Raw genomic sequence first — 11,537 nt, 5'->3', positions numbered from 1 at the left:
GTATAGTGTATGCTAGTTAGGATTATATTTACAGTGTTCAGCTCAGGGTGAGCCCAGGAGCTCATAAACAGCTTTATGGAGTGGTTTTCCTGAGCTCCTCCCTCTTTGCCATCGCTGGAGTACATTGCAGTTCCTGGGGCCATCTGTCCTTGGTCCTTGGTCCTTAAGCCAGAAAGTATGGGCTTTATTCCTCCTGCTCTGCTAAACTCTTCCTTGGCTCACATCCATGACTAGGCAAGAGCAAGACTGAGAAAATCCAAGGGTTGGGTTTTTTAGTTTGTTTGTTTGTTTTTCCCTCTTCAGACCACAGCATTTCCAATCGCAAAGAAAGTTTTCCTCCCTCCGAGTTTCAGGCACCCGTGAAGCCCTTTTCTTCTGCAGAACCACTGGGGGACCAGGACACAAGAGAGCTGAGAAGACAGGAATGGAAAAGGGAACTTGCCTGGATTTGGCCTGCTATCTCTGAGAATTAGGTGGTCTCTTTCATGCTCTACAAGCCAGGACTAGGTGGCTTATCCTGGTACTCTGCTGTCCATACGGATGCTCGCTTCTGGGTATCAGGTTGTATTCAGTCTGGGTTGGGGGTCCTGGATGAGGAGATGGCAGAGTCACCACCACTTTGATGATACATCAAATTCTGGTTGTCTTCCCACATTTCCCTACTACTGTATACTTTTCAGAGACTTCAAATAGCTGCTCTGTTTGTTCTGTCCAGGTTTTATAGCCACATTCAGTGGGCGAGACAGGGGTGGAGTGTGCTCACTCCATCTTAATCAGATCCACAAGGAAGCCAGAGACGTTTTTTAGACACATTTAACAAAGCAATGAAAAGCAAGGATGTATCTGGCTCAGGAAAATTGTGGTTCCTATAGGGAAAGAGGAAAATAAAAGTTGAAAGACTAGGTAGATATTGACAAATACCTGATGCAGGGTCACATAAAGAACTTAGGGAAACCTCTCCCTTGAAATTTCCTTATTTCCATCTTTACATATCTGAGTTCCTCAGCACCACGCAGGCTCCCAGCTTGAACTGAACGGGTTGACTGTAAGCAAGTGAGCTTATTTCTCTCCATCAGGAACATATAGAAAAGTATACATGGAGAATTAGAGAAAGATTACCTTGAGTCTTTAATCTAGGATATCAAGTGTTTGTATCCAGGTCATCACCAGTGTGTGTAGTTCATGCTGCAGAGTCCGATCTGAACTTGATAGAGAAGTTAATCTCTTAAAGTAGACTTCTCTTTCTCTCTTTTGCTCTCACTCAGTCACTCATTCACTCAAATAAAGCAAAGCCTTTATTGTAAGAATAACTCCTGCTTTCTTCAAAGACTATCTGAACAAGTGGACCATTGATACCACTAACAATCACTGAATTTCCATCTACACATGTTGACACGGATGAAAACAAAGGCCATGTAAAAATTGTAAAGCAGCCCTGGCCAGTGTGGCTCAGTTGGTTGAGTGTCATCCCCTGCACCAAAAGCTTGCTGGTTTGATGGTTTGATTCCTACTCAGGGCACATGCCCAGGTTGTGGGTTTGGACCCCAATTGGATTGATCGTGGGAGGCAACCAATTGATGTTTCTCTCTCTCTCTCTCTCTCTCTCTCTCTCTCCAATCATTAAAAACATTTTTTTAAAACTTGTAAAGCAGAACTTTTGAAATGGCCACTTTCTCCAGGGCATCTGAAACAGATGTGATCTTGAAAGTTTCTATTGCTCTGTTGATTCATGTACTAAACAGTCTTCAAATGCCTACTAGTAATATTAATACCATTTAGAATTTGGATAGCATTTTAGCCATTTGACTTTTTTTTTTTTTTGCTTTATTAGCCCATTTGTTCCTTATAGCGATAGTGTAGGACACACAGGATAGCTGTGGTATTGTCCTATATTATTTTTACACTAGAGGGGCCGTGGGGGGGGGGCGTGGGGGGGGGTCCCTCAGCCCGGCCTGCACCCTCTCACAGTCCAGAAGCCCTTCTGGGGATGTTCACCTGCCAGCTTAGACCTGCTCCCTGGGGGATCTGGCCTAAACTGGCAGTCAGATATCCCTCTGGCAGCCCAGGAGCCCTCGGAGGATGTCCGACTAACGGCTTAGGCCTGACTTCTAATTTAACAAATGTCCGGGGGGAGCAGGCCTAAGCCATTAGTTGGACATCCTTAGTGGTGCCACAGAGGTGGTAGAGGCTCCTGCCACCACTGCTGCACTGGCCAGCCATGAGCTGGCTTCTGGCTGAATGGCGCTCCCCCTGTGGAAGAGCACTGACTACCAGGGGTCAACTCCTGCGTTGAGTGTCTGCCCCTGGTGGTCAGTGCGCATCATAGCGACCAGTCGCTCCTGGTCATCACAGTTAGGGTCAATTTGCATATTACCCTTTTATTATATAGGATTGTTGTTACCTCGGAGAGTATAATTTTACCTCTTGGTTTCTTCATTTTCCATTTAACATAAGCATTTTTATGATGCCATGTTCTCATTATTGATCTCTAATATTTCAGAGAGTGTCATAATTAGTGTAACAGAATTTACATAATTTTCTTTTTGACCATTTAGATTACTTTTAAATTTTAATGTTATAAATAATGCTGCATATAGGTTTTTTGGATCACATTTTGGGTTATTTCTTTAGGGTAGGTTAAATAGATATCCTTTAAAATATTGTTAAACATGTTTCAACATTAGGGAGGATTTCAAAAGACCATAGATGACCTATAGAAAACACCAGCGTAACACAGTAACAATTTTCAGATTTCTCCATGTTGAAGAGCAGGTTTAGGATGTGCCAAGAGATTTAGCCAGAAGGATGTGGGTAGTGTGTATAGAGAAATGAAGAAAGCATTAGCAAAGTCTGGGGGAGGGGGCGGTCGGGAGAGAGAGAGAGATGGATGGAGGTGAAACTAGCCTGATTAAAGCAGAAGTTCTGTCTTGAAGAAGCCAACTACCAAATGCTTATGCAAGGTTGCTTTTGAATAGTGGCAGCGCCCCTTCTGTGCATGGCCAGTGGAGAGCTGCATGGGCAGCCTTGATCAGCTCCAGACTGCAGATCACCTTGACCAGCAGCCAGAGATGACGGTGTTATAGCTGAACTGTGAAAAACACTGGCAGTTTTAACCAGAGGGCGTGCTGCAGCCTGCCCGGGATCCCTGTGTCCAGGAGGATGTGGCCGGAGCCTTTCCTCCCACAGACACAGATGTCTGGTGCACATTGCTCTTTGCTTTGGCCCTTCACTGGGCCAACGGGAGCAAAGCACCAAGCTGGAAAAGATCAGACGTTTGTTTGCTCAGCCCATCCCTGACCTCCCTTCTTTGGTGAAGGACCAAGTCACAGATTATTCAGAGAACCTATCCCAATCCAATAATTGAATGCAGCTCTTTCCATACCAGGGTTTGGGGCAATATGCAGTTATTTTGCCAAATTACCCAAAAGGATGGAAGTCCAAGTGGGTCTATATCCAAATTGAATCCAGCTGTCCCCGAATTGTCAGCTGTGTCCTTCTTTTATTAAAGAGGTACAGCTGCTCACTAAGCGGGTGGGGAGGATGCCTTGCAGTAAATTCTAACATTTGGTTATAGTGGAACCAACTCAGTAAGTTAATAGCAAAAGTTAATGGAAAACCACCGTCACCAAATCCCTCCTTGTTGCTTTAAACTAGAGGGCCCACAAATTCGCTGAGGAACTTCCTAGGGTGAACTAAATATTAGTAAAATGTAAAATGTATGCCCAACTGCCTGGATAAGGTGACTTCAGTGGGGACTTAGGATGATTTTGAAAAACTGAGAAATCTTAGTGGCTCAGATTGTGGAGGAGCCATTGGTTTATAATCAGATATCCTTTTTCCTTCCTCCCTAGTCCACTGGGGACTAGTTGAACTCCTGGACCCTTCTGGGTTTTGGCAACGTGGTGAGTGGGGTGTGCTGTGGAGCCTACTGCACTGTTGCTGAACCAAGGGAGGCAGGATCTCCAGAGTGCATGCTCCGTGAGGCAGGGAGATTGTCTCTCCCACGGTCTGTCCCAGCTCTCACTGACCCAGTGAAGCCACGGTTTTGTTAGGAAGTCACTGTGTTGGGGAACCAGCAGATGGTCCATTATCTCTTTCCTGTGCACAGTGAACATTTTAGATGTTTCCTTTTTCCTGGAGGTCATAAAATAGGAGTCATTGTCGGATGCAGCCATTAGGACAGCTGCATTGGAGGGAAGCCTGCGCTGAGCATCCTAAGATGTTATCTCAGCGTGAACATGGCACAAAGCCCGAGAGGTTTAGCAGCCTTTCCCGCTGCAAACCTGCTAACAGCAGATGTCCACCTTCCGATTCTGGCTTCCCTAAAAAGAGGACTCTGGAGGGACTGCTCTAGTGACTGGAGATGCTGCTGTGCTGGGGCTCCCCTGTTAGGCTCATCCTGCCTCTGCAGCCACTACAACAATCTGATCTCTCCGTCACCCTCAGAAATTTGAAGACCACTATCTTGTCTCCCAAGTTACTTTCTCCATGTTAAATGTCCTCGACTTTTTCACCATTGCTCATGTGACACCATTATTGGGAAGGCTTTTGTTCTATTTATTTATTTACTTACTAGAGGCCTGGTGCACAAAATTTGTGGGGGGGGTCGCAATCTGGGACCCCTCGGGAGATGTCCGACTGCCATTGGGCGAAACCCAGACCCAGCCAGCCCCACCCCCTCAAGTCCCACCTGGGGGGGGACGCAGCGTCAAGTCCCCGCCCACCTGCGCACACCTCGCCACGTGTGCCTCGTTGCGCACGCCTGCCACACACGCAGCCTTCTGCTGATTAGTCATTACGGTGTGAGGGCGTCACAACCATTGGCATATTAGCTCTTTATTATATAGGATTTATTTAGCATGCTCTCCAGAATCTCAATAGATCTCTCCTTTTTCCTTTCCCTTTTTTAAAAAAAAATTCTTACAAGCATTTATTGAATTAAAATGCCTTTGTCCTGCCATCCTTTTTTAAAATTTATTTTCTAATACTCCCCACCCCTTTTTCCTGTCTATGGTTATATTGAAAGATTCCCTCCCTCTCAAGTTAGGATTAGCATTAAAAATTTGAATACACTCTTTAACTTTACCAACATCTAGGTGATGTCTGTAATCTTCCTTGTCTCTCATCCCCAAGTATAACTGTTAGCTGTCCATCTTCTTGGATAAATATGTGGCATTTTATTTTCCAGTTTTCCTTGTTGATTTTTGCTATGGGAGGAAAATACATGTTGTATGTGTTTATACTCACCCTGGATTGCTAAAATATATCCTTCAGTAATTCTTTTAAAGATGGTGTGCAAGATATAAACTTTCTGAATTCTTTGATATCCAAAAATATTCTTGTTATACCTTCAAAATTAAATTAAAATGCTTTTGCAAGTTTATTATTATCCTCATGGGTTGCTTTGGACTTAATAGTTGAGGAGAACAATGCATATGGGTTCTTAGGTGTGTTTACTCACTGTAAAAGAGGCTGGTCATTCCTTTCAAAGTGTGAGTTGGCCAGGATGTTCTAGGAGCAGCCTGACAGGTGAGCAGAATTGAGTGAAACCATCACTCCTGTCCTGGAGCAGATACTTTTGTCAATGGACCTGGAGGTCAGTTTAGAGTTTTTTGCTGTTAGCGTCAAACACGTTGACTAAGTGCACGTACAGTCAGCCAGTGAGCTGCCTCTGGACTTGTGTAACTTTGCGTCAAACTGTCAGACACCCTCACTAATAATTTATGTGTTATTTAAGGGCAGAAACAATGTTGTCATCACCTCTTTGTTCCCATAGTATGCCCAGCTCATGGAAGGCCCTTAGCAAACTCCCAGGAATGAACAAATTTCCTATCAAGAGGCGTCTCTTATTTATTTTCTGTTTTATGAAATATTGACAAATAACATTGTGTACATTAAGGTGTACCACATAATGATTTGATATATGTACATATTACAAAATAGTCACCAGATTAAGTTAACACCCATTAGCTCACAGTTTCTTTTTTTTCAAAATAGTCACCAGATTAAGTTAACACCCATTAGCTCACAGTTTCTTTTTTTTTTCTTGTAATGACAACTTTTAAGATCTACTCTTTTAGTAACTCAAATATATATAATATAGTAATGTTAACCATAGTCACAAGTTGTACATTGTACCCCCAGAACTTATTATCTTATAGCTGGGAGTTTGTACCTTTTACCCATTTTCCCCACCACTTTCCTCTGGCAACCACAAATGTGATATCTGTTTCTATGAGGTTTTGTTTTTAAGATTCTAAATATAAGTGAGGTCATACAGTATATGTCTTTCTCTGTCTGACTTCATTTAGCATAATCCCCTTAAGTTTTTATCCATATCACAAATGGTAGGATTTTATTCTCTTTTGTGGTTGAATAATATTTCTTTGTACATATATACCACATTTTCTATCCCTCTAGCTTTATGTCCTCCACGTTCTCCATTAACATGTTAACTGCATTTAAATCTGAGTAATTAATGAGGCTGTGGGATAGAGCCTGGACTGGAGTCCTTTGCCCATTAGCGATAGAGACATCTTTCCACGTTGACTGTGGGTGAGGCGGCTTGACCATCATATTTCATTGAACTTAAGACATCATCAGTTGTAAGAGTCACCATTTTATTTTATGCATTATGAAGAAAGATTAAATATTTCCATTTAAACTATCCCACAATGCTTTATTTTCACTTAAGAATGTTTATTCTGTATTGAAAGAACACCTTTAGAATCACGTAGACATAGATTATTATCAAGTATCACTCTTGTTCATAACAAAGAGGAAAGTATTAGCAAAATAAATTGGTTAAAGCACTTCTAAAACTTCCATTCAGAGAGGCCCATTCTTCGGAAGTTGTCTCAGAGCATCGAAGTCCATCATCTTTGCCATCAATATGCTCCTTACAGAGTGCTCCCTGCATTTTCCTTTGGGGAGTAGGGGAGTGCCAGGGAGGGGCCCAAGGGGAGGGGCATGTTCTGCTCCCTGAGGTGGGTGAGGGTTACATGGAATATTCACTTTGAGAGAATTCATTGAGTGATATAGTTATGATTTATGTATTTTTAATTTTATTTTTTAATTGCCTAAAAAGAGAAAACAGGGTCCAGCCTGGCCTCCAGGCAATGACAACTGGATCATGATGAGCCTGGCAGGGAGCAGTGCTAAGGCACATCTATTTCAGAGATCTGAAAATGCACAACCAAAAACCCAGAAGTATACTTCAGGATAATGAAATCCAGTATTTATAAATCCACCTAATTACATAACATTCAGGCCACATTTTCTTTCTTGTCCTCAAAGTTGTCATGCATTTGTCAAGTAGCGTGCTAACACCCAGGGTGCTCCTCCCACAGTGCCCCTCCATCCACGCATCTGTAAGAAACACAAACATGGCACCAGAGCACAGTGTGACATTAGGGTTTGACCTCAGTCCTCACCCACTTCCCTTCTGTGGTGCCCATAGAGCCATCCTGTTAGCAACCTCTTTCTAGGTATTCCCTGACATGGCTATCTCCCTAAATCTGTTTCACAGAATCTGCAGTCTTCCTCTTTGAAATGAGGTTTACATCTGCCCTCTCTCACTTTCCCCACCTGTTACCTTTGCTTCCTCAGAGATGAGAAATCATGATTCAGAGACTTATGCTGAAAAGGCTGTGAGTCGTAATTCATGACTGTGGCAGTCATGTGCTCAATCCACTCTCCTTGACCTGTGTGGACTCAGCCCCAATTCAAACCTGCAACCTGGTGCCTTGGGCAGGGATTCGAGGCAACCTGTGCTTACTCTCCTGAGAGCAGCTCCTCTGTTTTTCCCACACCTGCTGGTACCTCTCACTATCAGCCGTGCAGCTTAGCTCTCTAAGGGGTTCTGTGCTTCGCATGTGCTCTGGTTCATGATCCCCAAGTCCGTGTCTAGCCTGGACTCCTGGGAGCTACAGCCAATCAGGTTCACCTGTCCCCATGCAGGTGTGTCCCAGCAGGCACCTTGAACCCAGGGAGCTGGGGGTTGTGTTGCGATGGATGCCACAAAGGTCCTGAACATGGGTCCCGAACGGCCGCAGGCCCTCCGCTCCCCAAGAAGCCTCCCACCTGTGTTCCTTTTGGTCAGGGACTCACTGGGAGGCCACTTCCTGACACGTTGCCATCAGAAAGCTTTTGCTTTGGAAGTAGTCTCTGCTTCAGATTTAAGACAAGAGGGTAATTAAGTTTCTCCCAAGGCCCGCTGCAGTGGTAACTCATTACATTCCACAAACCAAAGAGAGGTTCATAGCCCACCCCATGGGAAAGTCAGGACTTCGTTAACATCAATTGCTCTCTATAGATGCCTTCCTTCCCATCTCTACTTAGCAGGAATTGACCTTGACTTCAGAGAGATGTAGCTCAGGCATCTTCCCTGACAATCTCCTTGCCTTTGGGTGTGGTCTTGCATCTTCCGAGCTGCCCTCTACTCCAACCTTGTGCCTATTTTGCAGGCATTTGTGTCCGGAAGCACAATTTATATTCATACTTTTGTCTTATTTTCCCTATTAGATGTGTGCTTTTTAAAGATTGAGTTCATACGTTATTCTTCTTTGTATAGTGCTTTGCACTTTGCACATAGCACCTATGCAGAGAACAGTGGAACTGCTGAATGAGTTTTGCCTTGTGGGTTATATTTGCAGTCACTGAGGCCAAGGAGTGTGTGGTGGTCTCTCATGAAGCCTAGCAGAATGGCTTAGGGGCAGGGCTTAGAAACTTTATTGACTGAAAGATCAGTAGTGACCCTATAGCAGCCGTGGGCAAACTACGGCCCGCGGTCCAGATCCGGCCCATTTACCCTTTTATGTAATGGTGTTTACTTTGAATTTATATTAGTTCACACAAACACTCCATCCATGCTTTTGTTCCGGCCCTCCGGTCCAGTTTAAGAACCCATTGTGGCCCTCGAGTCAAAAAGTTTGCCCACCCCTGCCCTATAGCCTTTCCTCCTTTGGGTTATAAATACATTGGCAGTGCAGTTTTTCTTAAGCTGCTTTCTCCCTTCTCTGAGCACCAAGGGCAGTGGGAGGAAGTGTGTGGTGATGATTAGGCCGAGGCGGGCCAGCTGACTTTGCAAACTAATGCAGAGGTGGAGGAAGCAGCCTGTGGCCATGGAGATCACCTTTGAACCCTAACCTGTGAGTTTTCAACAATAGATATTCACTGAGCAACTCTTGTGCTTGGCACTGTTCTGGGCCATGAAGAGGTGCAGCCCACTAGAGACTATCCCTGACACTCAGGAGTAGAATTCTCCTGTCGGTTGCCGGTTCAGACATGCTCCCAGTGTAGGGTTACCTCTTTCCAGCCAGCTGCCAGTGAGCAGGCCATCCTGTGTGGGGCCCAGGTGTGCCTGCACACGGGGGTGGAGGAGCACGGTGGAGTTGCCATTGTCTGTTGTTCAATGGGCCTAAACTCTCCACAAGAGAAGCCCCTGAAGCTGCCTAAGATGCTGCTGCTGTTGTATCCCAGGGAATAAGTCAGCCTCTTCAAGGTTCACAGCAGAAGGACAATCCTCTCCCGCTGGGAACTTCACTACAGGGATTCTGTTTTGATTATCAAATTAGAATGTTGGCACTTCAGGTGCTATTCAGAGAAATCAGCCAGGAACAGTCTGTGATCCAGTGCTCGCCAAAAGCCCTTTGGGACATCTGCTGTTTGAGGGAGAGGACCCTCATGGGCATGTTAACTGTGACGTCTCCTGGTGTGTGACGCTGCATCCCTGTATCACCAGGGGCTTCTCATCTTCACCTAGTAGCATGCTCCAGCCAGACAAATACTTATACCAAACTCATTTAATGAATGCCCTCAGATTATGGGGGAGTCAATTAAAAAATGTAAGTTAAAGCATCTCTATATCTCTTCAAGAACCTTGTTAGAGACTTTCATTATAATAATTAGTGTCTTTTCATTTGAGGGCCCCCTTGACAAATTCATTTTTAAATTCAGTGTCTGGAAAAAATTACTCTGCAGGTGAATTTGTCAGAATGAAAAGAATTTTATGACCTAGTATGCTTCCTATTTTTGCTTTGGCTGCCAGGAAACACCACTGCATTCATTGCCCAGCTGCAGTCATGGGTTTCTTGGATTCCACTGGCCTGTAAGTAGCCCTAGATCCATGTCAAATGGATATAAACCCATGTCTGAACAGCTGCTCGAACACACTGACATCTAAAAAGACATTGTGACATTTCTTTTTACTGACATGTATTCATTCACTAGAATGACTGTTGCCTCAGAGCCCCAAATGCCCAAAAGTCTCTTCTTGGTTCTAGGCAATGCCAGTTATCAGCCAGCCAGGAAATGATGAGTGGACTTGTTTGTCAGGAGCTGTATTAGGGTGAGCGGTGCAGCCCCTGGCAGAGGCAGACCTTGTGGTCTCAGAGTGTGAGGTTCTGAGCAACAGGAAGCACGTTTTTTTTAAAGAGCCTGGGCTAGCGCTGCGGTCTGGCTGGGGCGCTGGAGAGCCAGGCTGTGCTGTGGGGCTCCTGGGTGTCCTCACCAAAGCCCGCCCAGGCCAGCCAACTGGGGTCCTTCTTTGACTAGTGGCTGCAGGGATTGGGGCACCTGGGGGAGCGGTGAGTGTGGTGGAGCTGCAGGAGGAGCCTCTGCCACTGCTGTGAGGCAAATTGTGTGCTGCCGGTTGCAAGGGGTGTGAGAGGGGGATGGAAATTGTTCCCATATCTCTTGATTCCCAGACTCCACCAGGGCAGAGCCCGGTACGCGGGGGAGCTGAGGGGCGTTCTGTGGAACCTCAATAATTTACATTTCATCCATTGTGTTCACAGCACTTTCCTTACGGGGTGATTGCATTGAACAGCATGTTGAAAGGCTTCTCTTTCTTCTTCTCCCTCCTCTCTCCTCCAGCTATTTCAGTGAGGCATGATTTTCCTGGAAACTGTTCATTATTATGTCACTTAATAGCTGAACAAAAGCAGATAACCGTAATCTAGTAATTGATCAGGTTCAGTTATCTCAAGACAGCCCCAAAGACCAGAAATCTAAGTCAGGGGGCTGTCTATCCTAATTCCTGCAGCCAAACCCAGACTGATTGTTGATCTCTGTTAGGTCAGTTTGAAATACAATATTCTTCAGGGGATCAGAGAACTCTATTCAGTGGGTGCCTCCATGTTTGTAGATGTCACAAGAGACATAGCCACTGGCTAGGTGCAAAGAAATAATTCAGATTTCTCTTGGCATTGAAATGGTAACAAAAATTTAAAAAGTTTGCCTATTGACAAAGACTAGAAAGGACCGCACAGAAATGGAGATGGGGTTGTGGGATCAAGAGGTTTTTCTTCTGCCTGGCCAGTGTGGCTCAGTGGTTGAGCATTGATCCATGAACCAGGAGGTCATGGTTCAATTCTCAGTCAGGGCACATGCCCAGGTTGTGGGCTCAATCCCCAGTAGGGGGCATGCAGGAGGCAGCCAATCAGTGATTCTCTCTCATCATTGATGTTTCTATCTCCCTCTCCCTTCCTCTCTCTGAAATCAATAAAAGCATATTTTTTTAAAAAGAGGTTTTTATT

At 44.8% G+C, this 11,537-nt stretch overlaps 1 protein-coding gene across 2 annotated transcripts in view; it reads left to right on the top strand.

Annotated features, from left to right (window-relative positions):
- Positions 1-315: 315 nt before the first annotated feature.
- KIAA0513 (KIAA0513 ortholog) overlaps positions 316-11,537 on the top strand; it is a 42,913-nt gene continuing 31,691 nt past the window's right edge. Inside the window, exon 1 of one of the 2 annotated variants that reach the window (XM_005862545.2) lies at positions 316-408. The gene's annotated coding sequence lies outside the window, so the exon portion shown is untranslated. The remainder of the gene's footprint in view (positions 409-11,537) is intronic. The other variant, XM_014536685.1, reaches the window with a different exon arrangement.

This window comes from Myotis brandtii, unplaced genomic scaffold, assembly GCF_000412655.1.
Source record: "Myotis brandtii unplaced genomic scaffold, ASM41265v1 scaffold165, whole genome shotgun sequence".
NCBI lineage: Eukaryota > Metazoa > Chordata > Mammalia > Chiroptera > Vespertilionidae > Myotis > Myotis brandtii.
The sequence above is the reverse complement of the archived record's forward strand: the minus strand, read 5'-3'. Positions and strand labels throughout refer to the sequence as shown.